Below are 19385 nucleotides of genomic sequence, written 5' to 3' on the forward strand. Positions count from 1 at the left end.
TGTCTAACATGTTTTCAATCTCATCACTATTCAGGGCTCTTGTGTAGTTCTCTGTGCTGGGCTCTGACCATCTCTAACTGGGTGGCAGGGAGACCAGTTTTGTGGGAAGTTTGGCTCTGACTTGTGGCTGCGCTGATCTTTTTAGGTAAAGTGTTATTTGGCTGTGGTCTGATAGTGGAGATTGTTGTCTGACTACAAACGCATTGTTGGCTTGTGGGTCCAGGTCAGTTATGGCGTAGTCCACCACACTGCTGCCCAGAGCCGAGCAGTATGTGAATCTCCCCAGAGAGTACCCCCTGGTCCTGCCATTGATGATATATAGACCCAGGCTTTTACATAGGCGCACTACCTGCTTCCTGCTCTTGTTTACCACGCTGTCGTGGCTGTGTCAGTGTGGAGGTGTGTGTGTGGCACAGCGGGGAGTCTCCGAACAGGTGTGTGTTCCCCTCTGTATTGATGTAGTCCATCTCTCTGCCAGTCCTGGCATTGAGATCGCCACACAGCAGTACAGAGCCCAGGGTCTGGAAGTGGCAGATTTCGTTTTGAAGCTCATGAAAGCCTTCCTCATTATAGTAGGGGGAGTCTGCGGGTGGCATATAAATTGCACATAGGTATATATCTGTGTTATTTTGTAGGGTGTCTTTTCTGATTTTCATCCACAGGTGTGTGTCTCCTCTCTGTACTGGGCATAGGGCTGCTCGGAGCTCCTCCCTGTACCACACGATAATCCCCCACGAGGCCCTGCCACACCTGACTTTGGGTTTTTTATAGGAGGGCACAATCAGCTCCCTGTATCCATTGTATCCATCCAGTGTATAGACATATCTGCACAGCACCAAGTCTCTACAAGAATGAAAACATCTGAACTATTTACAGTGTTGATCAGTTCAGGGCCTGTGCTCTTCATTCCAAAAGTTGAGGAGCGTAAACCCTGCATATTCCAACTGCTTATTTTAAAGGACATGTTAATATATTTTATTATACTTGTCTCTTCTACATAAGAAAGTTTAATTTGTGGTCTACAACTGATATTATATTACTATTAATAATTATATATGGATATACATAATAATCACACAAAGATTTTATCTTTGCATCAAAATATCAGAATAATTAAATCACATTTTTTCTTACTCTCCATCTCCACAACCATATATATGTGTGTTGAGGCTCAGTTAACTCAGCAGTGTGGTACAGATGACACTGAGGAGTTGCCTTATCTGGGCCAGCTGGGCAGCATCGGGCCTCCAGGCTCTGGAAGCCGCTGCTGCGTGGCTGTGTGGCTGTGCTGGTCCCCGGCTGTCCGCTCTGCTGTGCTGGACGGGCCCTCTGGGGATGGGGGGGTGGGGAATGGGGCCGCGGGGTCTCAGGGGCTGGGGCTGGGGTGGAGCCGGTGGCTGGGGATGTGGCCGGGGGCTGGGGGGGTTGCTCCTGGTCTCGAGGTGGGGGTGTGTGGGGTTTCGGCCCAGGGTTGTGTCCTTGAGGACCTTTGAGATGATCCTCACACCCGTCTTGTTGAGGTGGACGTGGTCATACAGGTGATGTGGCTGGATGTCTCAGTGGTGTGCCAGGTGGACGTTGGGGAGGAGGGCACATCTTCGGGACACTTCTGCGTTGATGGCCTGGATGATGTGCAGGGGCACGTCTGTGCGGGGCAGCAGTGTGGAGATGGAAATTTTGGCAGTTGGGAATTCCTCTGTGGCTTTCGTTGCTACCTGTCTCAGGGCTGAGGCCACATCGCCCCTGCGGGCACTCAGGTCGTTAGTGCCGGTGTGGATGAGGATGTGTTTGACTTGGCAAAGCCTCCTCTTGGAGAGCAGCTCCAGGGCTCTCTGTGCTGTGGAGCACCAAAGCTTTTTCACTTTTCGCCCAGGGAAGAGGCGCCTCTCAACCAGGAACTTCCCATTGGATTCGCTCAGAATGACCACCTCTGCGTTGACCTGCCACTCCGGGTTTGCGTCGGGAGTGGTGGGGGCAGCGGGTGTGTTTTGGGGGAGTGGCGTTTCAGGGGGTTGTGTATTAGTGGCAGGTCTGGTGATAGTGGGTGTGTCAGGAGTGGTGGGGAGTGTGGGTGGATCAGTGGGTGCGTCAGGGGTTGGAGGTGTTGTGGGGTCAGTGCAGTGCAGTCTCTGTGCTCCAGTGATGTGTAGCTCCTCTCTTAGCTCCTCCAGCTGGCTCTGCAGGCTCCTTAGCTGGCTGTGCTGGGGTGTCCTGGTCAGCTCCTCCCTCGCTCTGCGCAGCTCCGTCCTCAGGGTTTGGCTCTGCTCCTCCAGGTCTCTCACTGCTGCTCTCAGCTCATGGATCTCAGCCTTGTGCTGCATCTTTAGTCTGTGCATCTCATCCCGGAGCTGATCGCACAAGGAGGTCTGGGCCAGGGTGCTCAAGGTCTGCTCCCTGAACTCCGCAAACTCCAGCTCCAGCACTGATAGGCATTCCTTTAGTGTTTTAATGTTGCTGGAGAGTTTTGGGGAGACAGGGGGGCAGTCTGTGGGAGATGGGGCACTGTCTGGCTCCGTGTGGCTGGGGGCAGACTGCAGGGTGGCCGGCTCTGGCTCTTGTTTCTCTACCTCAGTCTGCTGCTTTGAGGTGTGGAAGCCGAGAGCTAATTGGTCCAGGCTGCTCTCGCTGCCCTGCACCATGATGGTCCCGTTGTGGTATACATTAAAAGTGAGCATCACACTGTCTGTGTCTTTCTCTACCAGCACTGAGATCTGCCTGCCTCTGCTAATGCCCCTCTTGTTGTTATTGGGGTATGTCTGGCACAGGGTTTTGTGAAAGGCGGTGTAGAACAGTAGATTGTTCTTGACCCTGTTTTCTCCATTACCGGTGTAGTCTAGGATGAGGGTCTCAGGAGATGCTCTCATCACAGCTTGTTTGTAGTCCTTCTTAGCCTGTGCAGAGCGAATGTCTTCAGGGTATCGGATTTCAAAAGGCAGCTCTGCAGTCAGACTGCTGTTCGATAGATTTCTATCAGTCTCAGTGGCAGTTGGGCTCTCTCCTACTGTCACTCTATTCAAATCGGAGCTCTGCATTTTCATTGGCTGAGTCAACTACTGAGAATGCTTATTTATTTTATTAATACATATTTTTTTGTTTAATTATTTGTCTCTTACCTCCAATTCTTGTCTTCAGCTTTTCTTTTCTGACTTTTCTTCCTGAACTGTCTCTCTGCTTTCTTCTTTTTGTGTTTCTCTTAAAATTATTATTTTTTGAATACTTTTTCTTCTGAATTTCTATTCCATGTCTTCTGTGTATGTTTATAGTGCTATATATTCATTTGTAAATCACAAATTAAATCCGCTTATGTATAAAAACAAATGTTTTTTAGGAGCTCATATTCCTCTCTCTCTCTCTCTCTCTCTCTCTCAATTCATTTCATTTGTATTGTCAAAGCAATTGGACATACATAAACATACATACATATACACTCACCTAAAGGATTATTAGGAACACCTGTTCAATTTCTCATTAATGCAATTATCTAATCAACCAATCACATGGCAGTTGCTTCAATGCATTTAGGGGTGTGGTCCTGGTCAAGACAATCTCCTGAACTCCAAACTGAATGTCTGAATGGGAATGAAAGGTGATTTAAGCAATTTTGAGCGTGGCATGGTTGTTGGTGCCAGACGGGCCGGTCTGAGTATTTCACAATCTGCTCAGTTACTGGGATTTTCACGCACAACCATTTCTAGGGTTTACAAAGAATGGTGTGAAAAGGGAAAAACATCCAGTATGCGGCAGTCCTGTGGGCGAAAATGCCTTGTTGATGCTAGAGGTCAGAGGAGAATGGGCCGACTGATTCAAGCTGATAGAAGAGCAACTTTGACTGAAATAACCACTCGCTACAACCGAGGTATGCAGCAAAGCATTTGTGAAGCCACAACACGTACAACCTTGAGGCGGATGGGCTACAACAGCAGAAGACCCCACCGGGTACCACTCATCTCCACTACAAATAGGAAAAAGAGGTGAGACATTCAGATGGTAGAGTCAGAATTTGGCGTAAACAGAATGAGAACATGGATCCATCATGTCTTGTTACCACTGTGCAGGCTGGTGGTGGTGGTGTAATGGTGTGGGGGATGTCTTCTTGGCACACTTTAGGCCCCTTAGTGCCAATTGGGCATCGTTTAAATGCTACGGCCTACCTGAGCATTGTTTCTGACCATGTCCATCCCTTTTTGACCACCATGTACCCATCCTCTGATGGCTACTTCCAGCAGGATAATGCACCATGTCACAAAGGTCGAATCATTTCAAATTGGTTTCTTGAACATGACAATGAGTTCACTGTACTAAACTGGCCCCCACAGTCACCAGATCTCAACCCAATAGAGCATCTTTGGGATGTGGTGGAACGGGAGCTTCGTGCCCTGGATGTGCATCCCACAAATCTCCATCAACTGCAAGATGCTATCCTATCAATATGGGCCAACATTTCTAAAGAATGCTTTCAGCACCTTGTTGAATCAATGCCATGTAGAATTAAAGCAGTTCTGAAGGCGAAAGAGGGTCAAACACAGTATTAGTATGGTGTTCCTAATAATCCTTTAGGTGAGTTCATCGTAGCTCTTAATACTCTCTTTCTGTCTGGAGGAGATATAATTGAAGTATTGTACACGTACCCGGCTACTTTCAACACCCATTGCTGCACTGATATTTTTCCCTCCATTTTTCTTTATCCATTTTTTTTTTGCTGGAAGTTCCGTCAATACCCGTCAGCCTTTAAGAGACATCATGCAGCCAGGCCTCTTGGCTTGCGGCCACACCGTCCTGAACGCGCCCAATCTCATCAGATCTCGGAAGCTAAACGGGGCAAGGGTTCGTCAGTACTTGGATGGGTGACCTCCTGGAGATATCAGGTGCTGCAAGTTATTTCGTCTCCTGGGTAACTTTATCGTAGCTCTAAATACTCTCTTTCTGTCTGGAGGAGATATAATTGAAGAATTGTACACATACCCGGCTACTTTCAACACCCTTTGCTGCACTGATATTTTTCCCTCCATTTTTCTTTTTTCTTTTTTATTTTGCTGGAAGTTCCGTCAATAACCTCCAGCCTTTAAGAGACATCATGCAGCCAGGCCTCTTGGCTTGAGGCCACACCGGCCTGAACGCGCCCGATCTCGTCAGATCTCGGAAGCAAAACGGGGCAGGTCCTGGTCAGTACTTGGATGGGTGACCTCCTGGAAATACCAGGTGCTGCTAGCTTTTTTGTCTCCTGGGTAACTTCATCGTAGCTCTTAATACTCTCTTTCTGTCTGGAGGAGATATAATTGAAGTATTGTACACGTACCCGGCTACTTTCAACACCCTTTGCTGCACTGATATTTTTCCATCCATTTTTCTTTTTTTTCTTTTTTTTTTTGCTGGAAGTTCCGTCAATACCCACCAACCTTTAAGAGACATCATGCAGCCAGGCCTCTCGGCTTCCGGCCACACCGTCCTGAATGCGCCAGATCTCGTCAGATCTCGGAAGTTAAACGGGGCAGGGCCTGGTCAGTACTTGGATGGGAGACCTCCGAGAAATACCAGGTGCTGCAAGCTTTTTACGTCTCCTGGGTAACTTCATCGTAGCTCTTAATACTCTCTTTATGTCTCCAGGAGATATAATTGAAGAATTGTACACGTACCCGGCTACCTTCAACACGCTTTGCTGCACTGATATTTTTCCCTCCATTTTTCTTTTTTTTTTTTTTGCTGGAAGTTCCGTCAATACCCGCCAACCTTTAAGAGACATCATGCAGCCAGGCCTCTCGGCTTGCGGACACAAAGTCCTGAACGCGCCCGATCTCGTCAGATCTCGGAAACTAAACGGGGCAGGGCCTGGTCAGTACTTCGATGGGAGATCTCCTGGAAATACCAGGTGCTGCCAGCTTTTTACGTCTCCTGGGGAACTTCATCGTAGCTCTTAATACTCTCTTTCTGTCTGGAGAAGACATAATTGAAGAATTGTACACGTACCCGGCTACTTTCAACACCCTTTCCTGCACTGATATTTTTCCCTCCATTTTTCTATATATTTTTTTTTTTTTTTGCTGGAAATTCCGTCAATACCCGCCAGCCTTTAAGAGACATCATGCAGCCAGGCATCTCGGCTTGCGGCCACACCATCCTGAACGCGCCCGATCTCGTCAGATCTCGGAAGCTAAACGTGGCAGGACCTGGTCAGTACATGAATGTGAGACCTCCTGGAAATACCTGGTGCTGCAAGCTTTTACGTCTCCTGGGTAACTTTATCGTAGCTCTTAATACTCTCTATCTGTCTGGAGGAGATATAATTGAAGTATTGTACACGTACCCAGCTACTGTCAACACCATTTGCTGCACTGATATTTTTCCATCCATTTTTCTTTTTTTTTTTTTTTTTTGCTGGAAGTTCCGTCAATACCCGCCAACCTTTAAGAGACATCATGCAGCCAGGCCTCTTGGCTTGCGGCCACACCGTCCTGAATGCGCCCGATCTCGTCAGATCTCGGAAGCTAAATGGGGCAGGGCCTGGTCAGTACTTGGATGGGAGACCTCCTAGAAATACCAGGTGCTGCAAGCTTTTTACGTCTCCTGGGTAACTTCATCGTAGCTCTTAATACTCTCTTTCTGTCTCCAGGAGATATAATTGAAGAATTGTACACGTACCCGGCTACTTTCAACACCCTTTGCTGCACTGGTATATTTCCCTCTATTTTTCTTTTTTTTTTTTGGTGGCAGTTCCGTCAATACCCGCCAGCCTTTAAGAGACATCATGCAGCCAGGCATCTCGGCTTGCGGCCACACCATCCTGAACGCGCCCGATCTCGTCAGATCTCGGAAGCTAAACGGGGCAGGACCTGGTCAGTACATGAAAGTGAGACCTCCTGGAAATACCTAGTGCTGCAAGCTTTTACGTCTCCTGGGTAACTTTATCGTAGCTCTTAATACTCTCTCTCTGTCTGGAGGAGATATAATTGAAGTATTGTACACGTATCCAGCTACTGTCAACACCCTTTCCTGCACTGATATTTTTCCATCCATTTTTCTTTTTTCTTTTTTTCTTTTTTTTTTTTGCTGGAAGTTCCGTCAATACCCGCCAACCTTTAAGAGACATCATGCAGCCAGGCCTTTCGGCTTGTGGCCACACCGTCCTGAATGCGCCCGATCTCGTCAGATCTCGGAAGCTAAACGGGGCAGGGCCTTGTCAGTACTTGGATGGGAGACCTCCTAGAAATACCAGGTGCTGCAAGATTTTACGTCTCCTGGGTAACTTTATCGTAGCTCTTAGTTCTTTCTTTCTGTCTGGAGGAGATATAATTGAAGAATTGTACACGTACCCAGCTACTGTCAACACCCTTTGCTGCACTGATATTTTTCCATCCATTTTTCTTTTTTTTTTTTTTTTTTTTTTTTTTTGCTGGAAGTTCTGTCAATACCCGCCAACGTTTAAGAGACATCATGCAGCCAGGCCTTTCGGCTTGTGGCCACACCGTCCTGAATGCGCCCGATCTCGTCAGATCTCGGAAGCTAAACGGAGCAGGGCCTGGTCAGTACTTGGATGGGAGACCTCCTAGAAATACCAGGTGCTGCAAGCTTTTTACGTCTCCTGGGTAACTTCATCGTAGCTCTTAATACTCTCTTTCTGTCTCCAGGAGATATAATTGAAGAATTGTACACGTACCCGGCTACTTTCAACACCCTTTCCTGCACTGATATTTTTCCATCCATTTTTCTTTTTTTTTTTTTTTTTTGCTGGAAATTCCGTCAATACACGCCAGCCTTTAAGAGACATCATGCAGCCAGACATCTCGGCTTGCGGCCACACCGTCCTGAACGCGCCCGATCTCATCAGATCTCGGAAGCTAAACGGGGCAGGACCTGGTCAGTACTTGAATGTGAGACCTCCTGGAAATACCTGGTGCTGCAAGCTTTTACGTCTCCTGGGTAACTTTATCGTAGCTCTTAATACTCTCTATCTGTCTGGAGGAGATATAATTGAAGAATTGTACACGTACCCGGCTACCTTCAACACGCTTTGCTGCACTGATATTTTTCCCTCCATTTTTCTTTTTTCTTTTGTTTCTTGCTGGAAGTTCCATCAATACCCTCCAGCCTTTAAGAGACATCATGCAGCCAGGCCTCTTGGCTTGAGGCCACACCGTCCTGAAGACGCAAGATCTCGTCAGATCTCGGAAGAAAAACTGGGCAGGGCCTGGTCAGTAATTGGATGGTTGACCTCCTGGAAATACCAGGTGCTGAAAGCTTTTTACATCTCCTGGGTAACTTCAGCGTAGCTCTTAATACTCTCATTCAGTCTGGAGGAGATATAATTGAAGAATTGTACATGTACCCGGCTACTTTCAACACCCTGTCCTGCACTGATATTTTTCCCTCCATTTTTCTATTTATTTATTTTTTATTTTTTGCTGGAAGTTCCGTCAATACCCGCCAGCCTTTAAGAGACATCATGCAGCCAGCCCTCTTGGCTTGCGGCCACACCGTCCTGAACACGCCCGATCTCATCAGATCTCGGAAGCTAAGCGGGGCAGGGCCTGGTCAGTACTTGGATGGGAGACCTCCTGGAAATACCTGGTGCTGCAAGCTTTTTACGTCTCCTGGGAAACTTCATCGTAGCTCTTAATACTCTCTATCTGTCTGGAGGAGATATAATTGAAGTATTGTACACGTACCCGGCTACTTTCAACAGCCTTTGCTGCACTGATATTTTTCCCTCCATTTTCCATTTTTTTTTTTTTTTTTTTTTGCTGGAAGTTCCATCAATACCCGCCAGCCTTTAAGAGACATCATGCAGCCAGGCCTCTTGGCTTGCGACCACACCGTCCTGAACGCGCCCGATCTCGTCAGATCTCGGAAGCTAACGGGGCAGGGCCTGGTCAGTACTTGGATGGGTGACCTCCTGGAAATACCAGGTGCTGCAAGCTTTTTACGTCTCCTGGGTAACTTCATCATAGCTCTTAATACTCTCTTTCAGTCTGTAGGAGATATTATTGAAGAATTGTACACGTACCCGGCTACTTTCAAAACCCTTTGCTGCACTGATATTTTTCCCTCCATTTTTCTTTTTTCTTTTTTTTTTTGCTTGAAGTTCCGTCAATACCCGCCAGCCTTAAAGAGACATCATGCAGCCGGGCCTCTTGGCTTTCGGCCACACCGTCCTGAACGCGCATGATATTGTCAGATCTCGGAAGCTAAACGGGCAGGACCTGGTCAGTACTTGAATGTGAGACCTCCTGGAAATACCTAGTGCTGCAAGCTTTTACGTCTCCTGGGTAACTTTATCGTAGCTCTCAATACTCTCTCTCTGTCTGGAGGAGATATAATTGAAGTATTGTACACGTATCCAGCTACTGTCAACACCCTTTGCTGCACTGATATTTTTCCATCCATTTTTCTTTTTTCTTTTTTTCTTTTTTTTTTTTGCTGGAAGTTCCGTCAATACCCGCCAACCTTTAAGAGACATCATGCAGCCAGGCCTTTCGGCTTGTGGCCACACCGTCCTGATTGCGCCCGATCTCATAAGATTTTGGCAGCTAAACGGGGCAGGACCTGGTCAGTACTTGGATGGGAGACCTCCTGGAAATACCTGGTGCTGCAAGATTTTACGTCTCCTGGGTAACTTTATCGTAGCTCTTAGTTCTTTCTTTCTGTCTGGAGGAGATATAATTGAAGAATTGTACACGTACCCAGCTACTGTCAACACCCTTTGCTGCACTGATATTTTTCCATCCATTTTTCTTTTTTTTTTTTTTTTTTTTTTTTTTGCTGGAAGTTCTGTCAATACCCGCCAACCTTTAAGAGACATCATGCAGCCAGGCCTTTCGGCTTGTGGCCACACCGTCCTGAATGCGCCCGATCTCGTCAGATCTCGGAAGCTAAACGGGGCAGGGCCTGGTCAGTACTTGGATGGGAGACCTCCTAGAAATACCAGGTGCTGCAAGCTTTTACGTCTCCTGGGTAACTTTATCGTAGCTCTCAATACTCTCTCTCTGTCTGGAGGAGATATAATTGAAGTATTGTACACGTATCCAGCTACTGTCAACACCCTTTGCTGCACTGATATTTTTCCATCCATTTTTCTTTTTTCTTTTTTTCTTTTTTTTTTTTGCTGGAAGTTCCGTCAATACCCGCCAACCTTTAAGAGACATCATGCAGCCAGGCCTTTCGGCTTGTGGCCACACCGTCCTGAATGCGCCCGATCTCGTAAGATCTCGGAAGCTAAACGGGGCAGGACCTGGTCAGTACTTGAATGGGAGACCTCCTGGAAATACCTGGTGCTGCAAGATTTTACGTCTCCTGGGTAACTTTATCGTAGCTCTTAGTTCTTTCTTTCTGTCTGGAGGAGATATAATTGAAGAATTGTACACGTACCCAGCTACTGTCAACACCCTTTGCTGCACTGATATTTTTCCATCCATTTTTCTTTTTTTTTTTTTTTTTTTTTTTTTTTGCTGGAAGTTCTGTCAATACCCGCCAACCTTTAAGAGACATCATGCAGCCAGGCCTTTCGGCTTGTGGCCACACCGTCCTGAATGCGCCCGATCTCGTCAGATCTCGGAAGCTAAACGGGGCAGGGCCTGGTCAGTACTTGGATGGGAGACCTTCTAGAAATACCAGGTGCTGCAAGCTTTTTACGTCTCCTGGGTAACTTCATCGTAGCTCTTAATACTCTCTTTCTGTCTCCAGGAGATATAATTGAAGAATTGTACACGTACCCGGCTACTTTCAACACCCTTTCCTGCACTGATATTTTTCCCTCCAGTTTTCTATTTTTTTTTTTTTTTTTTTTGCTGGAAATTCCGTCAATACCCGCCAGCCTTTAAGAGACATCATGCAGCCAGGCATCTCGGCTTGCGGCCACACCATCCTGAACTCGCCCGATCTCGTCAGATCTTGGAAGCTAAAAGGGGCAGGACCTGGTCAGTACATGAATGTGAGACCTCCTGGAAATACCTGGTGCTGCAAGCTTTTACGTCTCCTGGGTAACTTTATCGTAGCTCTTAATACTCTCTATCTGTCTGGAGGAGATATATTTGAAGAATTGTACACGTACCCGGCTACTTTCAACACCCTTTCCTGCACTGATATTTTTCCATCCATTTTTCTTTTTTTTTTTTTTTTTTGCTGGAAATTCCGTCAATACACGCCAGCCTTTAAGAGACATCATGCAGCCAGACATCTCGGCTTGCGGCCACACCGTCCTGAACGCGCCCGATCTCGTCAGATCTCGGAAGCTAAACGGGGCAGGACCTGGTCAGTACTTGAATGTGAGACCTCCTGGAAATACCTGGTGCTGCAAGCTTTTACGTCTCCTGGGTAACTTTATCGTAGCTCTTAATACTCTCTATCTGTCTGGAGGAGATATAATTGAAGAATTGTACACGTACCCGGCTACCTTCAACACGCTTTGCTGCACTGATATTTTTCCCTCCATTTTTCTTTTTTCTTTTGTTTCTTGCTGGAAGTTCCATCAATACCCTCCAGCCTTTAAGAGACATCATGCAGCCAGGCCTCTTGGCTTGAGGCCACACCGTCCTGAAGACGCAAGATCTCGTCAGATCTCGGAAGAAAAACTGGGCAGGGCCTGGTCAGTAATTGGATGGTTGACCTCCTGGAAATACCAGGTGCTGAAAGCTTTTTACATCTCCTGGGTAACTTCAGCGTAGCTCTTAATACTCTCATTCAGTCTGGAGGAGATATAATTGAAGTATTGTACACGTATCCAGCTACTGTCAACACCCTTTGCTGCACTGATATTTTTCCATCCATTTTTCTTTTTTCTTTTTTTCTTTTTTTTTTTTGCTGGAAGTTCCGTCAATACCCGCCAACCTTTAAGAGACATCATGCAGCCAGGCCTTTCGGCTTGTGGCCACACCGTCCTGAATGCGCCCGATCTCGTAAGATCTCGGAAGCTAAACGGGGCAGGACCTGGTCAGTACTTGAATGGGAGACCTCCTGGAAATACCTGGTGCTGCAAGATTTTACGTCTCCTGGGTAACTTTATCGTAGCTCTTAGTTCTTTCTTTCTGTCTGGAGGAGATATAATTGAAGAATTGTACACGTACCCATCTACTGTCAACACCCTTTGCTGCACTGATATTTTTCCATCCATTTTTCTTTTTTTTTTTTTTTTTTTTTTTTTTGCTGGAAGTTCTGTCAATACCCGCCAACCTTTAAGAGACATCATGCAGCCAGGCCTTTCGGCTTGTGGCCACACCGTCCTGAATGCGCCCGATCTCGTCAGATCTCGGAAGCTAAACGGGGCAGGGCCTGGTCAGTACTTGGATGGGAGACCTCCTAGAAATACCAGGTGCTGCAAGCTTTTTACGTCTCCTGGGTAACTTCATCGTAGCTCTTAATACTCTCTTTCTGTCTCCAGGAGATATAATTGAAGAATTGTACACGTACCCGGCTACTTTCAACACCCTTTCCTGCACTGATATTTTTCCCTCCAGTTTTCTATTTTTTTTTTTTTTTTTTTTGCTGGAAATTCCGTCAATACCCGCCAGCCTTTAAGAGACATCATGCAGCCAGGCATCTCGGCTTGCGGCCACACCATCCTGAACTCGCCCGATCTCGTCAGATCTTGGAAGCTAAAAGGGGCAGGACCTGGTCAGTACATGAATGTGAGACCTCCTGGAAATACCTGGTGCTGCAAGCTTTTACGTCTCCTGGGTAACTTTATCGTAGCTCTTAATACTCTCTATCTGTCTGGAGGAGATATATTTGAAGAATTGTACACGTACCCGGCTACTTTCAACACCCTTTCCTGCACTGATATTTTTCCCTCCATTTTTCTTTTTTCTTTTGTTTCTTGCTGGAAGTTCCATCAATACCCTCCAGCCTTTAAGAGACATCATGCAGCCAGGCCTCTTGGCTTGCGGCCACACCGTCCTGAAGACGCAAGATCTCGTCAGATCTCGGAAGAAAAACTGGGCAGGGCCTGGTCAGTAATTGGATGGTTGACCTCCTGGAAATACCAGGTGCTGAAAGCTTTTTACATCTCCTGGGTAACTTCAGCGTAGCTCTTAATACTCTCATTCAGTCTGGAGGAGATATAATTGAAGAATTGTACATGTACCCGGCTACTTTCAACACCCTGTCCTGCACTGATATTTTTCCCTCCATTTTTCTATTTATTTATTTTTTATTTTTTGCTGGAAGTTCCGTCAATACCCGCCAGCCTTTAAGAGACATCATGCAGCCAGGCCTCTTGGCTTGCGGCCACACCGTCCTGAACACGCCCGATCTCATCAGATCTCGGAAGCTAAGCGGGGCAGGGCCTGGTCAGTACTTGGATGGGAGACCTCCTGGAAATACCTGGTGCTGCAAGCTTTTTACGTCTCCTGGGAAACTTCATCGTAGCTCTTAATACTCTCTATCTGTCTGGAGGAGATATAATTGAAGTATTGTATACGTACCCGGCTACTTTCAACAGCCTTTGCTGCACTGATATTTTTCCCTCCATTTTCCATTTTTTTTTTTTTTTTTTTTTGCTGGAAGTTCCATCAATACCCGCCAGCCTTTAAGAGACATCATGCAGCCAGGCCTCTTGGCTTGCGGCCACACCGTCCTGAACGCGCCCGATCTCGTCAGATCTCGGAAGCTAACGGGGCAGGGCCTGGTCAGTACTTGGATGGGTGACCTCCTGGAAATACCAGGTGCTGCAAGCTTTTTACGTCTCCTGGGTAACTTCATCATAGCTCTTAATACTCTCTTTCAGTCTGTAGGAGATATTATTGAAGAATTGTACACGTACCCGGCTACTTTCAAAACCCTTTGCTGCACTGATATTTTTCCCTCCATTTTTCTTTTTTCTTTTTTTTTTTGCTTGAAGTTCCGTCAATACCCGCCAGCCTTAAAGAGACATCATGCAGCCGGGCCTCTTGGCTTTCGGCCACACCGTCCTGAACGCGCATGATATTGTCAGATCGCGGAAGCTAAACGGGCAGGACCTGGTCAGTACTTGAATGTGAGACCTCCTGGAAATACCAGGTGCTGCAAGCTTTTACGTCTCCTGGGTAACTTTATCGTAGCTCTTAATACTCTCTTTCAGTCTGCAGGAGATATAATTGAAGAATTGTACACGTACCCGGCTACTTTCAACACCCTTTCCTGCACTGATATTTTTCCCTCCATTTTTCTATTTTTTTTTTTTTTTTTTTTTGCTGGAAGTTCCGTCAATACCCGCCAACCTTTAAGAGACATCATGCAGCCAGGCCTTTCGGCTTGTGGCCACACCGTCCTGAATGCGCCCGATCTCGTCAGATCTCTGAAGCTAAACGGGGCAGGGCCTGGTCAGTACTTGGATGGGAGACCTCCTAGAAATACCAGGTGCTGCAAGCTTTTTACGTCTCCTGGGTAACTTCATCGTAGCTCTTAATACTCTCTATCTGTCTGGAGGAGATATAATTGAAGTATTGTACACGTACCCAGCTACTGTCAACACTATTTGCTGCACTGATATTTTTCCATCCATTTTTCTTTTTTTTTTTTTTTTTTTTCTGGCAGTTCCGTCAATACCCGCCAGCCTTTAAGAGACATCATGCAGCCAGGCATCTCAGCTTGCGGCCACACCATCCTGAACGCGCCCGATCTCGTCAGATCTCGGAAGCTAAACGGGGCAGGACCTGGTCAGTACATGAAAGTGAGACCTCCTGGAAATACCTCGTGCTGCAAGCTTTTACGTCTCCTGGGTAACTTTATCGTAGCTCTTAATACTCTCTCTCTGTCTGGAGGAGATATAATTGAAGTATTGTACACGTATCCAGCTACTGTCAACACCCTTTGCTGCACTGATATTTTTCCATTTATTTTTCTTTTTTCTTTTTTTAATTTTTTTTTTTGCTGGAAGTTCCGTCAATACCCGCCAACCTTTAAGAGACATCATGCAGCCAGGCCTTTCGGCTTGTGGCCACTCCGTCCTGAACGCGCCCGATCTCATCAGATCTCGGAAGCTAAACGGGGCAGGGCCTGGTCAGTACTTTGATGGGAGACCTCCTGGAAATACCAGGTCCTGCAAGCTTTTTACGTCTCCTGGGTAACTTCATCGTAGCTCTTAATACTCTCTTTCTGTCTCCAGGAGATATAATTGAAGAATTGTACACGTACCCGGCTACTTTCAACACCCTTTCCTGCACTGATATTTTTCCCTCCATTTTTCTTTTTTTTTTTTTTTTTTTTTGCTGGAAATTCCGTCAATACCCGCCAGCCTTTAAGAGACATCATGCAGCCAGACATCTCGGCTTGCGGCCACACCGTCCTGAACGCGCCCGATCTTGTCAGATCTCGGAAGCTAAACAGGGCAGGACCTGGTCAGTACATGAATGTGAGACCTCCTGGAAATACCTCGTGCTGCAAGCTTTTACGTCTCCTGGGTAACTTTATCGTAGCTCTTAATGCTCTCTATCTGTCTGGAGGAGATATAATTGAAGTATTGTACACGTACCCAGCTACTGTCAACACCCTTTGTTGCACTGATATTTTTCCATCCATTTTTTTTTTTTTTTGCTGAAAGTTCCGTCAATATCCGCCAGCCTTTAAGAGACATCATGCAGCCAGGCCTCTTGGCTTGTAGTCACACCGTCCTGAACGCGCCCGATCATATCAGATTTCGGAAGCTTAACGGGGCAGGGCCTGGTCAGTACTTGGATGTGTGACCTCCTGGAAATACCAGGTGCTGCAAGCTTTTTACGTCTCCTGGGTAACTTCATCATAGCTCTTAATACTCTCTTTCAGTCTGCAGGAGATATAATTGAAGAATTGTACACGTACCCGGCTACTTTCAACACCCTTTCCTGCACTGATATTTTTCCCTCCATTTTTCTATTTTTTTTTTTTTTTCTTCTTGCTGGAAGTTCCGTCAATACCCGCCAACCTTTAAGAGACATCATGCAGCCAGGCCTTTCGGCTTGTGGCCACACCGTCCTGAATGCGCCCGATCTCGTCAGATCTCGGAAGCTAAACGGGGCAGGGCCTGGTCAGTACTTGGATGGGAGACCTCCTAGAAATACTAGGTGCTGCAAGCTTTTTACGTCTCCTGGGTAACTTCATCGTAGCTCTTAATACTCTCTTTCTGTCTCCAGGAGATATAATTGAAGAATTGTACACGTACCCGGCTACTTTCAACACCCTTTGCTGCACTGGTATATATCCCTCTATTTTTCTTTTTTTTTTTGGCTGGCAGTTCCGTCAATACCCGCCAACCTTTAAGAGACATCATGCAGCCAGGCCTTTCGGCTTGTGGCCACACCGTCCTGAATGCGCCCGATCTCGTCAGATCTCGGAAGCTAAACGGGGCAGGGCCTGGTCAGTACTTGGATGGGAGACCTCCTAGAAATACCAGGTGCTGCAAGCTTTTTACGTCCCTGGGTAACTTCATCGTAGCTCTTAATACTCTCTCTCTGTCTGGAGGAGATATAATTGAAGTATTGTACACGTATCCAGCTACTGTCAACACCCTTTGCTGCACTGATATTTTTCCATCCATTTTTCTTTTTTCTTTTTTTATATTTTTTTTTTGCTGGAAGTTCCGTCAATACCCGCCAACCTTTAAGAGACATCATGCAGCCAGGCATCTCGGCTTGCGGCCACACCGTCCTGAAGACGCAAGATCTCGTCAGATCTCGGAAGAAAAACTGGGCAGGGCCTGGTCAGTAATTGGATCGGTGACCTCCTGGAAATACCAGGTGCTGAAAGCTTTTTACATCTCCTGGGTAACTTCAGCGTAGCTCTTAATACTCTCATTCAGTCTGGAGGAGATATAATTGAAGAATTGTACATGTACCCGGCTACTTTCAACACCCTGTCCTGCACTGATATTTTTCTCTCCATTTTTCTATTTATTTATTTTTTATTTTTTGCTGGAAGTTCTGTCAATACCCGCCAGCCTTTAAGAGACATCATGCAGCCCGGCTTTTTGGCTTGTGGCAACACCGTCCTGAACATGCCCGATTTCGTCAGATCTCGGAAGCTAAACGGGGCAGGGACTCGTCAGTACTTGGATGGGAGACCTCCTGGAAATACCTGGTACTGCAAGCTTTTTACGTCTCCTGGGAAACTTCATCGTAGCTCTTAATACTCTCTTTCTGTCTGGAGAAGATATAATTGAAGAATTGTACACGTACCCGGCTACTTTCAACAGCCTTTGCTGCACTGATATTTTTCCCTCCATTTTCCATTTTTTTTTTTTTTTTTTTTTGCTGGAAGTTCGTCAATACCCGCCAGCCTTTAAGAGACATCATGCAGCCAGGCCTCTTGGCTTGCGGCCACACCGTCCTGAACGCGCCCGATCTCATCAGATCTCGGAAGCTAACGGGGCAGGGCCTGGTCAGTACTTGGATGGGTGACCTCCTGGAAATACCAGGTGCTGCAAGCTTTTTACGTCTCCTGGGTAACTTCATCGTAGCTCTTAATACTCTCTTTCTGTCTCCAGGAGATATAATTGAAGAATTGTACACGTACCCGGCTACTTTCAACACCCTTTGCTGCACTGGTATATTTTCCTCTATTTTTCTTTTTTTTTTTTGCTGGCAGTTCCGTCAATACCCGGCAGCCTTTAAGAGACATCATGCAGCCAGGCATCTCGGCTTGCGGCCACACCATCTTGAACGCGCCCGATCTCGTCAGATCTCGGAAGCTAAACGGGGCAGGACCTGGTCAGTACATGAAAGTGAGACCTCCTGGAAATACCTAGTTCTGCAAGCTTTTACGTCTCCTGGGTAACTTTATCGTAGCTCTTAATACTCTCTCTCTGTCTGTAGGAGATATAATTGAAGTATTGTACACGTACCCAGCTACTGTCAACACCATTTGCTGCACTGATATTTTTCCATCCATTTTTCTTTTTTTTTTTTTTTTTTTGCTGGAAGTTCCGTCAATACCCGCCAACCTTTAAGAGACATCATGCAGCCAGGCCTTTCGGCTTGTGGCCACACCGTCCTGAATGCGCCCGATCTCGTTACATCTCGGAAGCTAAACGGGGCAGGGCCTGGTCAGTACTTGGATGGGAGACCTCCTGGAAATACCAGGTGCTGCAAGCTTTTTACGTCTCCTGGGTAACTTCATCGTAGCTCTTAATACTCTCTTTCTGTCTCCAGGAGATATAATTGAAGAATTGTACACGTACCCGGCTACTTTCAACACCCTTTGCTGCACTGGTATATTTCCCTCTATTTTTCTTTTTTTTTTTGCTGGCAGTTCCGTCAATACCCGCCAGCCTTTAAGAGACATCGTGCAGCCAGGCATCTCGGCTTGCGGCCACACCATCCTGAACGCGCCCGATCTCGTCAGATCTCGGAAGCTAAACGCGGCAGGACCTGGTCAGTACATGAAAGTGAGACCTCCTGGAAATACCTAGTGCTGCAAGCTTTTACGTCTCCTGGGTAACTTTATCGTAGCTCTTAATACTCTCTCTCTGTCTGGAGGAGATATAATTGAAGTATTGTACACGTATCCAGCTACTGTCAACACCCTTTGCTGCACTGATATTTTTCCATCCATTTTTCTTTTTTCTTTTTTTCTTTTTTTTTTTTGCTGGAAGTTCCGTCAATACCCGCCAACCTTTAAGAGACATCATGCAGCCAGGCCTTTCGGCTTGTGGCCACACCGTCCTGAATGCGCCCGATCTCGTCAGATCTCGGAAGCTAAACGGGGCAGGGCCTGGTCAGTACTTGGATGGGAGACCTCCTAGAAATACCAGGTGCTGCAAGCTTTTTACGTCTCCTGGGTAACTTCATCATAGCTCTTAATACTCTCTTTCAGTCTGTAGGAGATATTATTGAAGAATTGTACACGTACCCGGCTACTTTCAAAACCTTTTGCTGCACTGATATTTTTCCCTCCATTTTTCTTTTTTCTTTTTTTTTTTGCTGGAAGTTCCGTCAATACCCGCCAGCCTTAAAGAGACATCATGCAGCTGGGCCTCTTGGCTTTCGGCCACACCGTCCTGAATGCGCATGATATCGTCAGATCTCGGAAGCTAAACGGGGCAGGACCTGGTCAGTACTTGAATGTGAGACCTCCTGGAAATACCAGGTGCTGCAAGCTTTTACGTCTCCTGGGTAACTTTATCGTAGCTCTTAATACTCTCTTTCAGTCTGCAGGAGATATAATTGAAGAATTGTACACGTACCCGGCTACTTTCAACACCCTTTCCTGCACTGATATTTTTCCTTCCATTTTTCTATTTTTTTTTTTTTTTCTTTTTGCTGGAAGTTCCGTCAATACCCGCCAACCTTTAAGAGACATCATGCAGCCAGGCCTTACGACTTGTGGCCACACCGTCCTGAATGCGCCCGATCTCGTAAGATCTCGGAAGCTAAACGGGGCAGGGCCTGGTCAGTACTTGGTTGGGAGACCTCCTAGAAATACCAGGTGCTGCAAGCTTTTTACGTCTC

General features: G+C 46.5%; 13 non-coding genes and 29 pseudogenes across 13 annotated transcripts; all 42 read left to right on the forward strand.

Moving 5' to 3' along the window:
* The first annotated feature begins 4758 nt into the window (after positions 1–4758).
* Positions 4759–4877, forward strand: LOC136746040 (uncharacterized; annotated as a pseudogene).
* Positions 4878–5092: 215 nt separating this feature from the next.
* LOC136745987 (uncharacterized) lies at positions 5093–5211 on the forward strand (annotated as a pseudogene).
* A 217-nt stretch (positions 5212–5428) lies between these two features.
* On the forward strand, positions 5429–5547 carry LOC136746094 (uncharacterized; annotated as a pseudogene).
* A 212-nt stretch (positions 5548–5759) lies between these two features.
* LOC136746039 (uncharacterized) lies at positions 5760–5878 on the forward strand (annotated as a pseudogene).
* Positions 5879–6097: 219 nt separating this feature from the next.
* On the forward strand, positions 6098–6216 carry LOC136745992 (uncharacterized; annotated as a pseudogene).
* Positions 6217–6431: 215 nt separating this feature from the next.
* On the forward strand, positions 6432–6550 carry LOC136746058 (5S ribosomal RNA). Its single transcript, XR_010816284.1, has one exon. It is a non-coding gene; the product is annotated as a 5S ribosomal RNA (ribosomal RNA).
* Positions 6551–6760: 210 nt separating this feature from the next.
* On the forward strand, positions 6761–6879 carry LOC136746011 (uncharacterized; annotated as a pseudogene).
* A 224-nt stretch (positions 6880–7103) lies between these two features.
* On the forward strand, positions 7104–7222 carry LOC136746089 (uncharacterized; annotated as a pseudogene).
* A 224-nt stretch (positions 7223–7446) lies between these two features.
* On the forward strand, positions 7447–7565 carry LOC136746063 (5S ribosomal RNA). The gene has a single exon (XR_010816289.1). It is a non-coding gene; the product is annotated as a 5S ribosomal RNA (ribosomal RNA).
* A 216-nt stretch (positions 7566–7781) lies between these two features.
* LOC136746069 (uncharacterized) lies at positions 7782–7900 on the forward strand (annotated as a pseudogene).
* A 215-nt stretch (positions 7901–8115) lies between these two features.
* Positions 8116–8234, forward strand: LOC136746045 (uncharacterized; annotated as a pseudogene).
* A 221-nt stretch (positions 8235–8455) lies between these two features.
* Positions 8456–8574, forward strand: LOC136745984 (5S ribosomal RNA). Its single transcript, XR_010816269.1, has one exon. It is a non-coding gene; the product is annotated as a 5S ribosomal RNA (ribosomal RNA).
* A 220-nt stretch (positions 8575–8794) lies between these two features.
* On the forward strand, positions 8795–8912 carry LOC136746073 (uncharacterized; annotated as a pseudogene).
* Positions 8913–9470: 558 nt separating this feature from the next.
* Positions 9471–9589, forward strand: LOC136745993 (uncharacterized; annotated as a pseudogene).
* Positions 9590–9812: 223 nt separating this feature from the next.
* Positions 9813–9931, forward strand: LOC136745990 (5S ribosomal RNA). Its single transcript, XR_010816270.1, has one exon. It is a non-coding gene; the product is annotated as a 5S ribosomal RNA (ribosomal RNA).
* A 224-nt stretch (positions 9932–10155) lies between these two features.
* On the forward strand, positions 10156–10274 carry LOC136746083 (uncharacterized; annotated as a pseudogene).
* Positions 10275–10498: 224 nt separating this feature from the next.
* On the forward strand, positions 10499–10617 carry LOC136746056 (5S ribosomal RNA). Its single transcript, XR_010816282.1, has one exon. It is a non-coding gene; the product is annotated as a 5S ribosomal RNA (ribosomal RNA).
* A 220-nt stretch (positions 10618–10837) lies between these two features.
* LOC136746027 (uncharacterized) lies at positions 10838–10956 on the forward strand (annotated as a pseudogene).
* Positions 10957–11171: 215 nt separating this feature from the next.
* On the forward strand, positions 11172–11290 carry LOC136746075 (uncharacterized; annotated as a pseudogene).
* A 215-nt stretch (positions 11291–11505) lies between these two features.
* Positions 11506–11624, forward strand: LOC136746046 (uncharacterized; annotated as a pseudogene).
* A 225-nt stretch (positions 11625–11849) lies between these two features.
* LOC136746084 (uncharacterized) lies at positions 11850–11968 on the forward strand (annotated as a pseudogene).
* A 223-nt stretch (positions 11969–12191) lies between these two features.
* On the forward strand, positions 12192–12310 carry LOC136746001 (5S ribosomal RNA). Its single transcript, XR_010816271.1, has one exon. It is a non-coding gene; the product is annotated as a 5S ribosomal RNA (ribosomal RNA).
* Positions 12311–12530: 220 nt separating this feature from the next.
* On the forward strand, positions 12531–12649 carry LOC136746028 (uncharacterized; annotated as a pseudogene).
* Positions 12650–12864: 215 nt separating this feature from the next.
* Positions 12865–12983, forward strand: LOC136746034 (uncharacterized; annotated as a pseudogene).
* A 221-nt stretch (positions 12984–13204) lies between these two features.
* LOC136746057 (5S ribosomal RNA) lies at positions 13205–13323 on the forward strand. Its single transcript, XR_010816283.1, has one exon. It is a non-coding gene; the product is annotated as a 5S ribosomal RNA (ribosomal RNA).
* Positions 13324–13543: 220 nt separating this feature from the next.
* On the forward strand, positions 13544–13661 carry LOC136746059 (5S ribosomal RNA). Its single transcript, XR_010816285.1, has one exon. It is a non-coding gene; the product is annotated as a 5S ribosomal RNA (ribosomal RNA).
* Positions 13662–14215: 554 nt separating this feature from the next.
* On the forward strand, positions 14216–14334 carry LOC136746066 (5S ribosomal RNA). The gene has a single exon (XR_010816292.1). It is a non-coding gene; the product is annotated as a 5S ribosomal RNA (ribosomal RNA).
* A 217-nt stretch (positions 14335–14551) lies between these two features.
* Positions 14552–14670, forward strand: LOC136746015 (uncharacterized; annotated as a pseudogene).
* Positions 14671–14894: 224 nt separating this feature from the next.
* Positions 14895–15013, forward strand: LOC136746070 (uncharacterized; annotated as a pseudogene).
* Positions 15014–15232: 219 nt separating this feature from the next.
* On the forward strand, positions 15233–15351 carry LOC136746016 (uncharacterized; annotated as a pseudogene).
* Positions 15352–15557: 206 nt separating this feature from the next.
* LOC136746005 (uncharacterized) lies at positions 15558–15676 on the forward strand (annotated as a pseudogene).
* A 221-nt stretch (positions 15677–15897) lies between these two features.
* Positions 15898–16016, forward strand: LOC136746062 (5S ribosomal RNA). Its single transcript, XR_010816288.1, has one exon. It is a non-coding gene; the product is annotated as a 5S ribosomal RNA (ribosomal RNA).
* A 210-nt stretch (positions 16017–16226) lies between these two features.
* LOC136746013 (5S ribosomal RNA) lies at positions 16227–16345 on the forward strand. The gene has a single exon (XR_010816272.1). It is a non-coding gene; the product is annotated as a 5S ribosomal RNA (ribosomal RNA).
* Positions 16346–16569: 224 nt separating this feature from the next.
* Positions 16570–16688, forward strand: LOC136746044 (uncharacterized; annotated as a pseudogene).
* A 221-nt stretch (positions 16689–16909) lies between these two features.
* On the forward strand, positions 16910–17028 carry LOC136746032 (uncharacterized; annotated as a pseudogene).
* A 219-nt stretch (positions 17029–17247) lies between these two features.
* On the forward strand, positions 17248–17365 carry LOC136746055 (5S ribosomal RNA). The gene has a single exon (XR_010816281.1). It is a non-coding gene; the product is annotated as a 5S ribosomal RNA (ribosomal RNA).
* Positions 17366–17575: 210 nt separating this feature from the next.
* Positions 17576–17694, forward strand: LOC136746038 (uncharacterized; annotated as a pseudogene).
* A 216-nt stretch (positions 17695–17910) lies between these two features.
* LOC136746081 (uncharacterized) lies at positions 17911–18029 on the forward strand (annotated as a pseudogene).
* A 209-nt stretch (positions 18030–18238) lies between these two features.
* LOC136746033 (uncharacterized) lies at positions 18239–18357 on the forward strand (annotated as a pseudogene).
* A 224-nt stretch (positions 18358–18581) lies between these two features.
* LOC136746025 (5S ribosomal RNA) lies at positions 18582–18700 on the forward strand. Its single transcript, XR_010816273.1, has one exon. It is a non-coding gene; the product is annotated as a 5S ribosomal RNA (ribosomal RNA).
* Positions 18701–18916: 216 nt separating this feature from the next.
* LOC136746043 (uncharacterized) lies at positions 18917–19035 on the forward strand (annotated as a pseudogene).
* Positions 19036–19255: 220 nt separating this feature from the next.
* LOC136746077 (uncharacterized) lies at positions 19256–19374 on the forward strand (annotated as a pseudogene).
* The last annotated feature ends 11 nt before the right edge of the window (positions 19375–19385 follow it).

Source organism: Amia ocellicauda, unplaced genomic scaffold, assembly GCF_036373705.1.
Source record: "Amia ocellicauda isolate fAmiCal2 unplaced genomic scaffold, fAmiCal2.hap1 HAP1_SCAFFOLD_95, whole genome shotgun sequence".
Lineage (NCBI taxonomy): Eukaryota > Metazoa > Chordata > Actinopteri > Amiiformes > Amiidae > Amia > Amia ocellicauda.